General features: G+C 35.6%; 1 protein-coding gene across 1 annotated transcript in view; it reads left to right on the forward strand.

Moving 5' to 3' along the window:
• The window catches only part of LOC135223718 (agrin-like), a gene marked incomplete in the record, with an annotated part of 559,093 nt that overhangs the window by 83,554 nt on the left and 461,902 nt on the right, over positions 1-13,637 (forward strand). The window contains 1 exon segment of the mRNA XM_064262461.1: positions 10,203-10,355.

Below are 13,637 nucleotides of genomic sequence, written 5' to 3' on the forward strand. Positions count from 1 at the left end.
TCTAATCTAATAATTCATAGGGCTTTGTTGAATTACAAACCGCCCGGAGCGGTTGATTTATTATGGGAGCCAAATGAAATGAAATTGGATAATAGAATTTCGCACTTGTGGATTGACATGAAGCAGAGCATTGCCTGTAGAGGTGTGGTTGGGCTGGCAGTGGGTCACAATGAGATACTATAATTGTTAGAGAACCGAGTCGTATCTAGCAGTTCTTCGAGTTGTCAACGGAATGAGTATTGACTAAATATTAGAATATCGCTTAAATCTTACTTACCTTCGGTTTATCAATGGAACGAACATTGCCAAAATATTAGAAACTTACAAAATCTTACTTTCTGTCGATTTGTCAACATAATGAGTATGCCAAAATATTAAAATAATCGCTTAAATCTTACTTTCCTTTGGTTTGTCAAGGGAACGAGCATTGCCAAAACATTTGAAACTCTTAGGAAAAATCGTACTTTCCGTCGTTTTTTCAACAGAATGAGTATGCCAAAATATTAGAAACTAATAAAGTCTTACTTCTCTTCGACCTTGGATTTATCAACAGAATTAAAATTGCCCCAATATCAGAAGGTCTTACTTTCCTTCGATTTATCAACAGAGTATTGCCTAAATATCAGAAGGTATTTCAGTCTTACTTTCCTTCGATTTATCAGCAGAATGTAATTCAGTCTTACTTTCCCTCGATTTATCCAAATGTTAGAAACTCCTAAGGTCTTACTTTCCTTCGATTTATCAACAGAATGAGTATAGTAAAAAAATGTGAAAAGACCTCATATCTTTCTTTGCTTTTATCAAGAGATACCGGAAATATATTAGGAATACTCTAATCTTACTTTCCGTCGATCTTTCAATTGGATAAATCTAGCTTAGAATAATGGAAACTCGTCTCAAATCGTACTTTCCTTTTCTCAACACTTAGATCTCACTTTTTATTTGATTTGTCAACAAAATTAATTAAACTGCGATATTGAACCCCACTTTAGATCTGAAAAAAAAAAAAAAAAAACGACTGTGCGGTGAAAATGTTTGTCACAGTAGAAGAATCGGCGGTTCCACTCTTCTGCAGGATTAGGACGGAATGGCGGCGAATGCGCGGTTAATTGTGCCTCTGGACGACGCGAATACATCATCGGCTTTATTAATACCCGATATCGAGCGGATTATGGCTGCAATTTTACAGCGTTCGGTCTTTTCCCCCCCTTTTTTCAGTTCCCCTTTTTTGATTATTAAATGGCAACTTTATTTCCCAAAGGGGGAAGTTCTAAATTAATTCCATTTTCCGTTTCATTTCCCCATTTTTTCACAATTTATTGGCTTTCCTCGTCCAGTCGCTCTCTCTGGTCGGTTATATAGTTAGGAAATAAGGGATTTTTGAGAGGCGTTGGGATTGATTGAGGCTTGATAAGTGATAGTAGCTGAAGAACTATAGTATGCTCTTAAGAATATGATTAACGAAATGTATTATCCGGTAATAAATAAAAGAAAAAAACATGTTTAGTGTCTTGTTTCAATGACTTCCATTCAATAATCATTATAATAATTCAGTTGCCAGGTATTATCCAGATAACTTTTAACAGTTTCGGTGGCCAAAACGTAACGTGGATCGATTGAGCGATAATTTCGTACTGGCTTTAAAACAGAACGAAGGATTTTGGTGCCATAGTTTGCAGATCACTCGGCTCGTCAATTGATCTATCTGGGCATAAGGCCTGTTATCTCATACCCCAGGAAATCAATACTTACATCCTTGCAAAAGACCTTGGCAGCTTCGTTCTGTTTTGAAGTCGGTACGAAATTATCACTCAATCGATCCACGTTACGTTGTGGCCACCGAAACTCTGAAAGTTATCTGGATAATGCCTGGCAACTGAATTATTATAATGATTATTGAATTGAAGTCATTTAAACAAGTCACTAAAAAAATTTTTTTCTTTTATTTATTAGCGGATAATACTTTTTGTTAATCATATTCTCAAGAGTATACTATAGTTCTTCAGCTACCATCACCTATTAAGCCTCAATCAATCCCAACGCCTCGCAAAAATCCCTTATTTCCTAACTATATAACCGACCAGAAAGAGCGATTGAACGAGGAAAGCCAATAAATTGTGAAAAAATGGGGAAATGAAACGGAAAATGGAATTAATTTAGAAAGGCAGTATGTCATAGTGGGGAGAAACAATACAATAGAGCAGCTACTAATAGATGAAGAGGCAAACCTATAATTCAAGTCTCAATCAAGAAGGTGCCGCCGGTGCACCTCACGCCATGCACTATAGGCATTACGGAAAGGTTCTTTGCAGCGTCCCTTCGACCCTTAGCTGCAACCCCTTTCATTCCTTTTACTCTACCTCCATTCAAATTATATTTCTTCCATCTTGCTATCCGCATTCTCTTAACAATTTCATGGTGCAACAACGAAGTTTTCCTCCTGTTACACCTTTGAAAAGTACCTACTCTCAAATTCCTTTCCAGCGCTGAATGGCCTTAAAGGTCCCAGTGCTTGGCCTTTGGCCTAAACTCTAAGTTCCATTCCATCCTCCCATTCCAATCAAGAAAGGGAATCCACGTGGGCACCAGTTGGTCAAAAGGGCTCTTTCATATTTTCATGATTTATTTATGGGAGAGTCAAAGGAATGAGTTAAAGAAAAAGTTGGAAAAAGATAGCGTAGTGTAGCTTCGAATTAAGAAATAAAAACGCCATTTTACAGAATGGCTATGGAAAATATCAGGTAAACCAGAACCAAGGAGAAAATACTCTGACCTAAGGGAACATTAACTAAATTAATACGTGTAAAAGGAGGATCTTTACATGAGGAAGGTTACGGTCACTGCAGAAAGAGGTCGCTTCTGACATGTTATTAACAACAAAGCTAGAGTAAGTATTCCAGAGGAGAGCGATATTCCTAATAGGAGAAGACAAAACCATTAGATAATTTTAGAAAAAAGATTTTTATGGCTGTAAATAAAATTCTTTTTCTCTTAAGCAGATTCAGAAATAGAATTTTGTAACGTCTTCAAAATGCGTTGGAAAGAATCCGTAAACCCGAAATTTTAAGAGAACTTATATTCCCTTAGCATCACCAAAATAGAAATGAGAGGACGATGAAAAAAAGAAAGCGGTGATAAACACGACGTTTTCAAAACGTCAAGACGGAAGAAGGAAGCAATATTTAGTATTCAACAAAAATAGATAGATACAGACGAAGAGAGGAACTAACAATACAATAATGCAGAAAAGGGGAAGACTGAGAAAACAGATAATCACGAAGACGACCAGAGAATTAAATGGAGCAGAATTAGCACCATCAACGAGAACGAGATTATAGGGTAAAAATACTAGAGTAAAGCCATCACCATGAAGTTGAACTGACGAAAACTCATGTCAAACAGCGACAAAATGTCTTCGGGATATCTGGATTTAAGAGGGAAGGTCCACCCAAGTTCTGTAGACAGGAAAATCAGTCGTTATACTGATAAAATATGTCCGAAGTGGTTCTAACCTTCCATAATACATGCTGGCTATCGGGAACAATAAAATGAGTTGAAAGAGTTTGAAAAGTGAAAACTAAATTTTCAAGTACTTTCTCGATCGTTTGAATTAAAGCGAAAGGTCAGCGTCATTAAGTGGTGTTTTGGTCAACTTTTTTTTCTTTTTTTATAGCAACCAGAGAAAATAAACTGTGAAATGAAAGCTGAACAGTGTAACCTTTTCAAGGGGGTTGGGGGAAGTTGCGGGGTTGGGCGGGGGAAGGGAGCCATGCTAAAGATCAACTTCTATGCATTTCAGGGCCGCGTCTAATAGATTTTTGTCGATAGAATTTTTACAAAGCGTTGGATATGGATCGTATTTTGGAAATAGCGATTTGAAGCCTCCTAAAGGGAAAGTTAATTAAATTTAGTAAGCACCCAGAGAGAGGTTAGTTGTGATATAAACTTTGACCTAATGGCAGAGTTCCCAGTGGTATTGATAATGATCGTAGGACTACAAATATTTGATCTTGTAATCGTTCCCTTATCCATCCAGAGAGTGAACACAAATCTTCTGACAATGAAACACCGAAGCTGTTGAACGAACAAGTAACTAATGGACGACCCAAAATATGTCACACTGTCTGTAAGGAAGGGCATATGGGAAGGGGAAGGAGCAATCAGAAGCAGGTGTTTTTCTTGAGCATAGAGTCAAGTCGCCATATTCTAATATCGTTAAGAAAGTGATCGTAGAGTTTGTTGTTGTTGACGATTCCGGGTTTGAGTGTGAAATGAGAATAAAAGTGTTTAGGAAGTCAGTATGCATGGATTAGTAGTTCCTATAGAATATCGTATCTTATCAATAGACATGGGTGTCCACAAGATCGATAGAAAACGTTTCATTAATAGTGTTCGACAAGGAAGGGAACTGTGTGCAACCTTCTTACACAAAGGAAAAAAGCTCTTATACCTGTTTGATGCTCTAAATGTTTTATTGCTTATTTATGCTATCCAGTCAGTGATCAAGTTATATTGTCTCTGAACAACATCCATTCACATAACACTAGTTTGCTAGGATCAACATTGAAAGGAGTGAATGATGGTAAATAACTCTGTGAATATGACGTTACGTCTCCTGCAGTCGATGACAGGACTCTGTTTTACAACTTTTTCTGGGTACCAAGTGGCTTAAAGTAGCAGTAGTTGGTAGGGAGCGGATGCTGCGGAATAAGTAACTGGTATCTCAAGTCCCCCTCCTACCAAAGGTATACGTTTTAACGCAGGTATGGGTAGCGTTATTTAAACCTTTGATATAGACTGGCTTATGAGTTAATACTTTTCATAACCATGGCACTCTACATTAATGGACAATAATCACGACTGGACAGGTAAATTATTATTCGGTTCACAGTTCATTTTCGTTGCTGTAACCTCACACCGCCAACAAAACCGCCAAACATACTGAAAAAATCATTCGCTAGTTACGGCTATTAGACTACCACTTACCCAGACCCCGTAGGGGGGTAGTGCCTTCAGTGCACCTCATTCGGTGCAATGTAGGCATTACTTAAGGTTCTTTGCAGCGCCCCTTCGGCCCCTAGCTGCAACTACTTTCATTCCTTTCACTGTACCTCCGTCCATATTCTCTTTCTTCCATCTTACAGTCCACCCTCTCCTAACAATTGTTTCATAGTGCAACTGAGAGGTTTTCCTCCTGATACACCTTTAAAACCTTTTAAATTTTCGTTTCAATGCTGAATGGCCTTAGTTGCCCCAGTGCTTGGCATAATACCAAAAATCTATATGAATCTTGGAGGAATATCAAACCACCTACCCAGAAACTTCCTCTCTCTCCTATCAATTTTTTTCTGTCTTTGTGCTATTATTGATAATTTTTCTCTGCTTCTTTCTTTCTATCTTTTTACTGAATATGAATTTGTTACATTGGTGAATTTTTCATTTTGTATTAGTATTTAAAAAAGATTCGTATAGCCATAATTTGTCTCAATACTGGCATCTTCTCTATGGATGTTGGCGCAGTCACGCAATATAAAACTATAATATAACAGATCTGTGAACTGATGCACCAGCATCAGTTTGTGGTGCTACCTCGATAACGTAAGTGAACTGAAAATTTTAATAATTTGCTTCTAAGAATGTTAATTCTTTTGTTTTATAAAAGATACCTTGCAGATTATAGAACACCACCGTAAAAGCTGTTGCTAAAATGTTTTGTATCGCGTCTTGTGGACAGTCATGTCTGTTGATAAGATACGATAATCTTAGGAAAAATAATTCGAGAATAATGACTTCCTAAGCACTTTTATTCTCATATTTATTTCGTATATTTCCTTAACTGCACATTTTACATTCAAACCCAGTCTCGTCAGCAACAAACCTTTACAGTCACTTTCTTAACGATATTAGAATTTGAAGTCTACTTAATGCTCAAGAAAAATACCTGTAGGGTCTTCCTTTAGTTACTTCTTCAACTGCTTCGGTGTTCCAGTCAGCGGATTCGTGTACACTCTCTGGATGGCAATAAGGGAACGGGCTTTTGTGCAAGATAATACAATAAGCAATAACTTGAGTAGGATATGTGATAATTATTGAAATTGTAAAATAATATTCTGTCAATGGATGATAATCTAAACATTTTTATCCGTACAGTCAAAGTAAAAATAAATAAATAAATAGATTGTTAGAGATGTTATCTAACCTTAACCGAGTTGAAACTGCTGTTACTTTGCTTCTTGGCGCTTGTCACCTAAATAGGTGACTATAGCAGTTGAAATCAAAGATAGAAACACAGATTTGAGTTAAGAAAAAAATACAATGCTTGCTATAGAGTGTCATTATCACTGAAAGCAGAAACTGTATGACGTTCATAGCACCGAGGTTATTGATAAAACAGAAGCATGACTGCATCAAATTCCAGTATTAAGGGAGAGGCTAGGGAAATCACTGTTGAGAACGACGGTAATATTACGGTTTTCATTGGTGATACCACGGGTAATGAATAAGAATTTGGTATATACTGACAATATTAGAGCAAAGGAATTGGGTAAATATACTTGTAGCAATAAAACTATTTTCATTGTACAATTTTACGGTGGCTATAGGAATGCAAAGCAAATATAACGCAATTTCTGTTTACCCTTTCACAATCAGTTATACAAAACCTACCTTTGGAATTGGTGAAATAGAATCACATTGAAATGAAAATTTGATAATTTAGAAATGTTTTAGCCCGATCCACCTGGTAACCGTGCATAAAAGTAAACACCGCCGACTATTACTACGTACTACTCCCAACATCTGAGGCTTCATTCATAAAGTATATGGGCGGGGTGTCTAGTAAAGTACGTCATACTACAGTATCAGTGAGTGGGAAGGCCTTCAGTGATGACGTTTTACTAACCTCTATCCACAAGCCTGCTAGATTTAGCTAAGTTTCCCTTGAAATTTCTTTTATTTACTCTGATAAGTGCATTAAATATCAACATTAGACTTAATTGCATATGTTTGCCGATTAGGCTATGGCTTCAAATAGCTATTTTCAAAATACGACCCATATCTGATGTTTTGGTAAGATTTTATCGATGAAAATCAATTATAAACGACCTTGAAATGCACAGTAGGAAGAAAGAAGTTGAGAACAGTCAAGTCTAGAAAGAAGTTAATTGTTGGTAAAGTAGTATATATTATTTTCAAGTGGCACAAGTAAGACAGATGGTCTTTGCCACACGGAAGATTTTGTTTTGCTTTTGTTTTTTGACAGGAATAAATCGATTTCTAGGCATCGTGAAATAAACTGCTTTGAATAGCTATGCATAAAGGTTAAGTCAACCAAGTACTGGAAAAGAATGAAGTTTTCCCGGAAGAGAGGTCAACGAAGTTAAGACCCCAGAAATGTTAGGCATTGGGTGGTCGTGATTAGCAGTCGTGATGCAAAAATGTTCTAATTAAGTAAAAACTTTTAGGTTTAAAAGTTTTTCTGATTTATTACACACACACACATATATATACATACACATACACACTTACATACATACATACATACATACATACATACATATATATATATATATATATATATATATATATATATATATTATATATATATAATTATATATATATTATATATATATATGTCAATTTATTTTCAGCCCTTTACCTGTCTGTCTGTTTGTCGGTCATCGGATTGCCTACCCTTGCAGAACACAGAGCCACGAAGGAAAAGTAGGTGGAAAAACGTCAAGAGAATGGAAGGCAAAAGGGCAACACACACACATATGTATGTATGTATATATATATTCGTATATATATATATATATATATATATATATATATATATATATATATATATATATATATATATATATATGAAAGGCACAATCCGAACCATCAAACGTCGCATGATATTTCATACGAGATTTGCAATTTCAGTCACGGCTCCACGATGCAAATTCAGTGCATTATCCCACTGGAGAATGTTTGTTGGACGCTCAAGGCGTTTCCGATTCAGCTGGAAATAGAAGGGGAATCGCCAAATTCCCTTTTCTTTTCGCAGTTTTTCCATCCATGTATAATATTGCTTCGCTTCGACGGGGAAAGGAAAGAGAGATAGACAGACTGAGAGAGAGAGAGAGAGAGAGAGAGAGGAGAGAGAGAGAGAGAGAGAGAGAGAGGTCCATTGTATTCTTCTGGCTCAAATACCCTTATATCCCTTACTTCTTCCGATATACTTCGGTTCTGGACTAGATATGGGTATTTGGTAGCCGATCTCATTGCTTTTTGACTTTAAGAGAAAATTATATACTTGAAAACTCACATCAAGTTGCAGCAATATCTTCGCTATTGAGCTTAAGTTCTTAAATGAATAAATAGTAAAAAAGATTTATTGCAATTAAACTTCATCTCAGGGAACTGGGCCCTTTACATTAATAAAAATTGAGCTTAGAGGACCGATGCTTTTTTGCATGGTAAATTTGAGTAGCATCTACAATAAGTAAATGATGCGAACCGCTTAGAGGGCAAACTGTCAGTGCAGCACAAGCCTTATTCTTTACCTTCTTCAGTCGTGCTGTACAACATCTCTAACTGTTACTTGTTAGTACATCTGTCAGGTTTTATTTCAGATCCACCTTTAGATTCTTATAATTCATCTCGTGTATTTTTCTGGATCTGTTACCTTCCTGTCCAACTGCTCAACTCAATCTTTGCCACCTTCTGAAGCGCCGAATGGCTGAAAGTGACCTAGTGCTTGACTTGATAGCCTGAATTTCATTAATCAGTGAATCAGTCAACCAGTTAAATGAAAGGGTAAGTGTTTTAAGTTAGTTTTCTTCCATTTATGTACAAGATTATAGGCCCAAATTCCCCATCTGTCATTAAGAGTTTTGGAGGTTGTCCATAAATACCGATTTCGTCTGTATTACGCCAAGAGTAACGGATGAAGTCGGCTTGTTTTGGCTAAGATAAGTGGCTCTCAGCTTCAGCTAGCAGTTTCTAGTGGATACTTCATGAAATGACTCCTTTTTACACAATAATGTGCGTTGAATCTGCACGAAAAATTTAATGCAATGTTGACTAGTTTCGTATAAGAAAAGCTCCGTTTTAAATTGAACTTGTCGTGATTTATATTCATCCTATAAAAAACGTCAGGTTAAAGGGGCAACTCGTCAAAGCTTTGACAATGCAAGACGGTACTTACAGGAAAAAAGCTGAGAATAATTTTCAACGCTTCACATTAAAACAGTCCATTTTCAAATATCTTACGTCTTCCATTATTCCGTAGTAATGATGGTGTCCACGATCTTAGTGGGAGAGTTTTCCCTTAATTAGAAAAATTTCATTTTTAATCCTGATGCTTTATAGGTGATGAGTAAAATGTCTGTTGCCCTTTGGGGCAGAGTCGCGAGAGCGTTTCCTACCATCTTTCAGAATCATATTGGCTGACCGTATGCCACCACGGGCTCTTGCCCGAAGACGGCCCCTAAGCTTGGTTAGGTGTGAAAGAGGGCATAGGAGGCCTGGTGTGGACCTCTGGACTCTGCCTCAGCTATAGAGACCAGTGGTAAACAATTTCATAAGATTTACTCCTTTCACACCACCTTTAAAACAAACTTTGATTATTTTAAAGCATTTACAATTTTGTTTACTAAAATCAAAATGCTTTTAGCAGAGTAGTATAGTTAGATGCTATCCAGCTACACCTGCTGTTTTTTTTTTTATACAAAGCTAAGGCTTCTCTTGTGTTTCTCTTCTGATGAAGCCATTCTCGTTGTGTATGTGTCTTCATTGGGAAGAAACTTTATCATTATTAGTATTATTATTGTTAATGTACTTGAAGATTCGTATTAAAGTTAATTTTTCATTCCTTTCTGGTCTCTAGAATTGATCAAACCGAACACTTAGGGACTGAACCTTCATTGAGTTATCAGTTGACCACAATCTGCGAGACCTTTATTTGCCTTACATTATTATTATTATATTATTATTATTATATTACTACCTGACCCTTCTGCTATCTTCCGTCTCTTACATCCTACAAATGCTTAAATCTTGTTCGTGCTTGTATTTGAGGTGGTTTGTAGTGATTTAATATGAAATCGAATTTGTTCTTGGTTATTAGATATTCCATAAAGATTGAATAAACCAATTCATCTAACATATATCCTCGTTTTTTTCTTATTTCTTAACCTTTTCATTTTCACCAGGCGGAATCGTCTGCACTGATCTTTGATATGCAAGACCAGCCAATTAGGTCTCATCAGGACTCCTTAGTGCTCTAGACTCCATGTGTGAAAGGGAGGGGGCTCTTTAGCTTATGAAAAACGAAGAACAATGGAGAGCTAGATGATCATTACAAGGTAAGAACGAACTTCATTATTTCTCTTTGTGTTATATATATATATATATATATATATATATATATATATACATATATATATATATGTATATATATATATACTGTGTGTGTGTTGTGTATGATAAATGTATGTGTAAATCTTGTTTTGCATGATGCATATGTAAATATTGAAATATATATATTATATATATATATATATATATATATATATATATATATGTGTGTGTGTGTGTGTGTGTGTGTGTATATGTGTATATATATATACGTATATATATATATATATATATATATATATATATATATATATATATATATATATAGGTATATATATATACACTATATAATTCGTTCTTCATAGAACGGCTTAAATGCTAGTGTGCATTTTGCTCCCGCCCGTGTCCTCATAAAAAAGGTCGAGTGTCAGGTCACACCGGGATAATCAGGGATAGAGACGAGAACAATATTCGCCCTCTCTCGGGCACACGTCCGTAATCCGGAGGGTATCGTCTCCGTAAGCCCCACACTCCCATGATTAAAAAGCGTCGGATATGCCAGCGTCTTGAGGAAAGTTCTCCGTCAAGGGTTAGCGTGACACGAAATGGTGTTGGACATTTCTATAAAGTGCCGGGCAACTTCTTGTCAAAGCGATGGGTTTGCGGCGGGTATTTATCTATACTATTCTGCTTTTTTATTGACCTATCTTTTTATCCCCTTTTTATCTCGCTCGCGCTTTGCCTCAATTCCTCTTTTTTGTCCTGTTTCCATGGATGAACAAACACATACACACACATGTATATACATATATATATATATATGTATATATATATATATATATATATAATATATATATATATGTATATATAATAAAGTAATATAATATATATAATTATATATATAATATATACATACATACATTTACATTGAGACTGACCGTTAAATGAAATTTGTGCTTTCTGTAGTCTTTGAACCTAGTTTACGTTACTACTCCAATTCTGTGTACAAAGACCGTCAACCCCCTCCCCCACACGGCCAGTTCCACATTAAAAGATGTTTCCAAGCATTCATAGTTTAACCTCGCCTGTGCGCCATGTTATAATTGCCATTAAGCCACTTTCTCTATTGTTAAAGCCTCCATGCAACTTGAAATCAGAGATATCGGTTCTTATGGTTATCAAGTAGTCCCATATATATGTTATTTTGTATATATATATATATATATATATATATATATATATATATATATATATATATATATATATATATAAGCGAATACCACGGGAAATGATAGACAGGAATCCAAGCGCTTTCGTCTTTATTCAGACATCGTCAAAGAGCTCCTTGACGATGTCTGAATAAAGACGAAAGCGCTTGGATTCCTGTCTATCATTTCCGTGGTATCGCTTATTTATGAAGTCACGTGCATCTACTGTGATTTTTTAAGCATATATATATATATATATATATTAATATATATATTATATATATATATATATATATATATATATATATATATATATCTAATAAAAGGAGCCCATAAAAACACCAAAATGTAGAGAGAAAAGTACTATATTTCAGAGACTGCTGTCTCTCTCTTCAGGTATATGAATGAGAAAGTTTACAGAAAAGGTGGTATTTATACCAAGAGATTCGTCCACAAGTAAGCCATCTCTTGGTATAAATACCACCTTTTCTGTAACTTTTGCTCATTCATATAACCTGAAGAGAGAGACAGCAGTCTCTGAAATATAGTACTTTTTCTCTTACCTTTTTTCATTTTGTTTTTATTTTTTTGGGCTCCTTTTATTAGATGGAATTCTTGTTACAGAAACACCTTACCAGTCATATATATATATATATATACATATATATATATATATATATATATATATATATATATATATATATATGGGTGTGTGTTAGTTTGTATAGATTATATATATTACAAGTAGATAACGAAATCAGGCACTTCGTAAACTGCCTAAAATTTCAGTCAGATAGCGAAAAGCACTTAGAGACATTTTATCCCGCCAAGGACTTGTACCAAACACGGCAAAAAAGTTACTCAACTGCAGTGTTTCCCCGTATTAGGACTATAATTCACAGCACCCAGGCATTTGGTATCCAGCCCTGTCCGTTGCGACGCTTCTGATTGGCTAGTGATAAGCCAGTCTCAGGGCTGGAAACTGACCAGTATCTTCCCAACAGTCAGAAATTACACATCTCCTCTCCGACCTCTCCTGACTGACATGTCTTTCAAAAGTTATAACTTTCACTACACCTCAGTTTTACCCTAAGAAAAGTAGTGTTTCTCAATCACTAAACATCGTCAAGCCAATGATTATACTGATATCTGAATTATGTACTAAAGTGAACATAATGCTATGTATAGTGAAAGAAATATGAAATTTTTAATATAAAATATATTCTTTCATTCCATACATGACATCGCAGTGCATTCATCATTTATCGTTTTGTGTTTCATATCATAGCTTAAATGTCATGGATGACATTGCTACCAAGAAATTATAGGTAGGGCTATCAATATGAAAATATCAAGCAAATAGTCTTCCCTAGGCAACCACCCAGCTCAACTTTACACATTCCTTACTTCTACAGGAATCTCTTGCTTTCGCTTGTTGTATTATTGGCCCTGTTTAGTCACCGATTTATTGTATTTGAACATCAGAAAGGATAGGAAATATTACTTCATTGACTGCACATTGACCCTTAGTAAAGGTCAACACCAACTATTGATAGCCCTACCTATAATGTTTTGATAGCATTGTCATCCATGACATTTAAGTTATGATATTGTATGAAACACTAGACGATAAATGATGAATGCACTGCGATGCCATATGAGGAATGAAAGAATAAATTATATATAAAAAATTTCATGTTTATCTCTATACATATTTTTGCATTAAGTTTACCGAAGTACATAATTCACATATCATTATAATCCTTTAAATCATTGGCTGACGATGCTTAGTTATGAAATTGGGAAACACTACTTTTCTTGGAATAAAACTGAGGTGTGATAAAAGTTATAATTTTTGAAAGCCAAGTTAGTCAGGAGAGGTCGGGGCAGAGATGTGTATTCTCTGACTGTTGGGAAGATATTGGTCAGTTTCCAGCCCTGAGACTGGCTGATCACTAGCCAATCAGGAGCGTCGTAATGGATGGAGCTGGGTACCAAATCTGGGGTGCTGTGAATTAATTATAGTCCCTAGGGGGTCAAATGTATTTCGCCATGTTAAGTACTAACACCTTGGGGATCAAA

This window comes from Macrobrachium nipponense, chromosome 10, assembly GCF_015104395.2.
Source record: "Macrobrachium nipponense isolate FS-2020 chromosome 10, ASM1510439v2, whole genome shotgun sequence".
In the NCBI taxonomy this organism is placed as follows: domain Eukaryota; kingdom Metazoa; phylum Arthropoda; class Malacostraca; order Decapoda; family Palaemonidae; genus Macrobrachium; species Macrobrachium nipponense.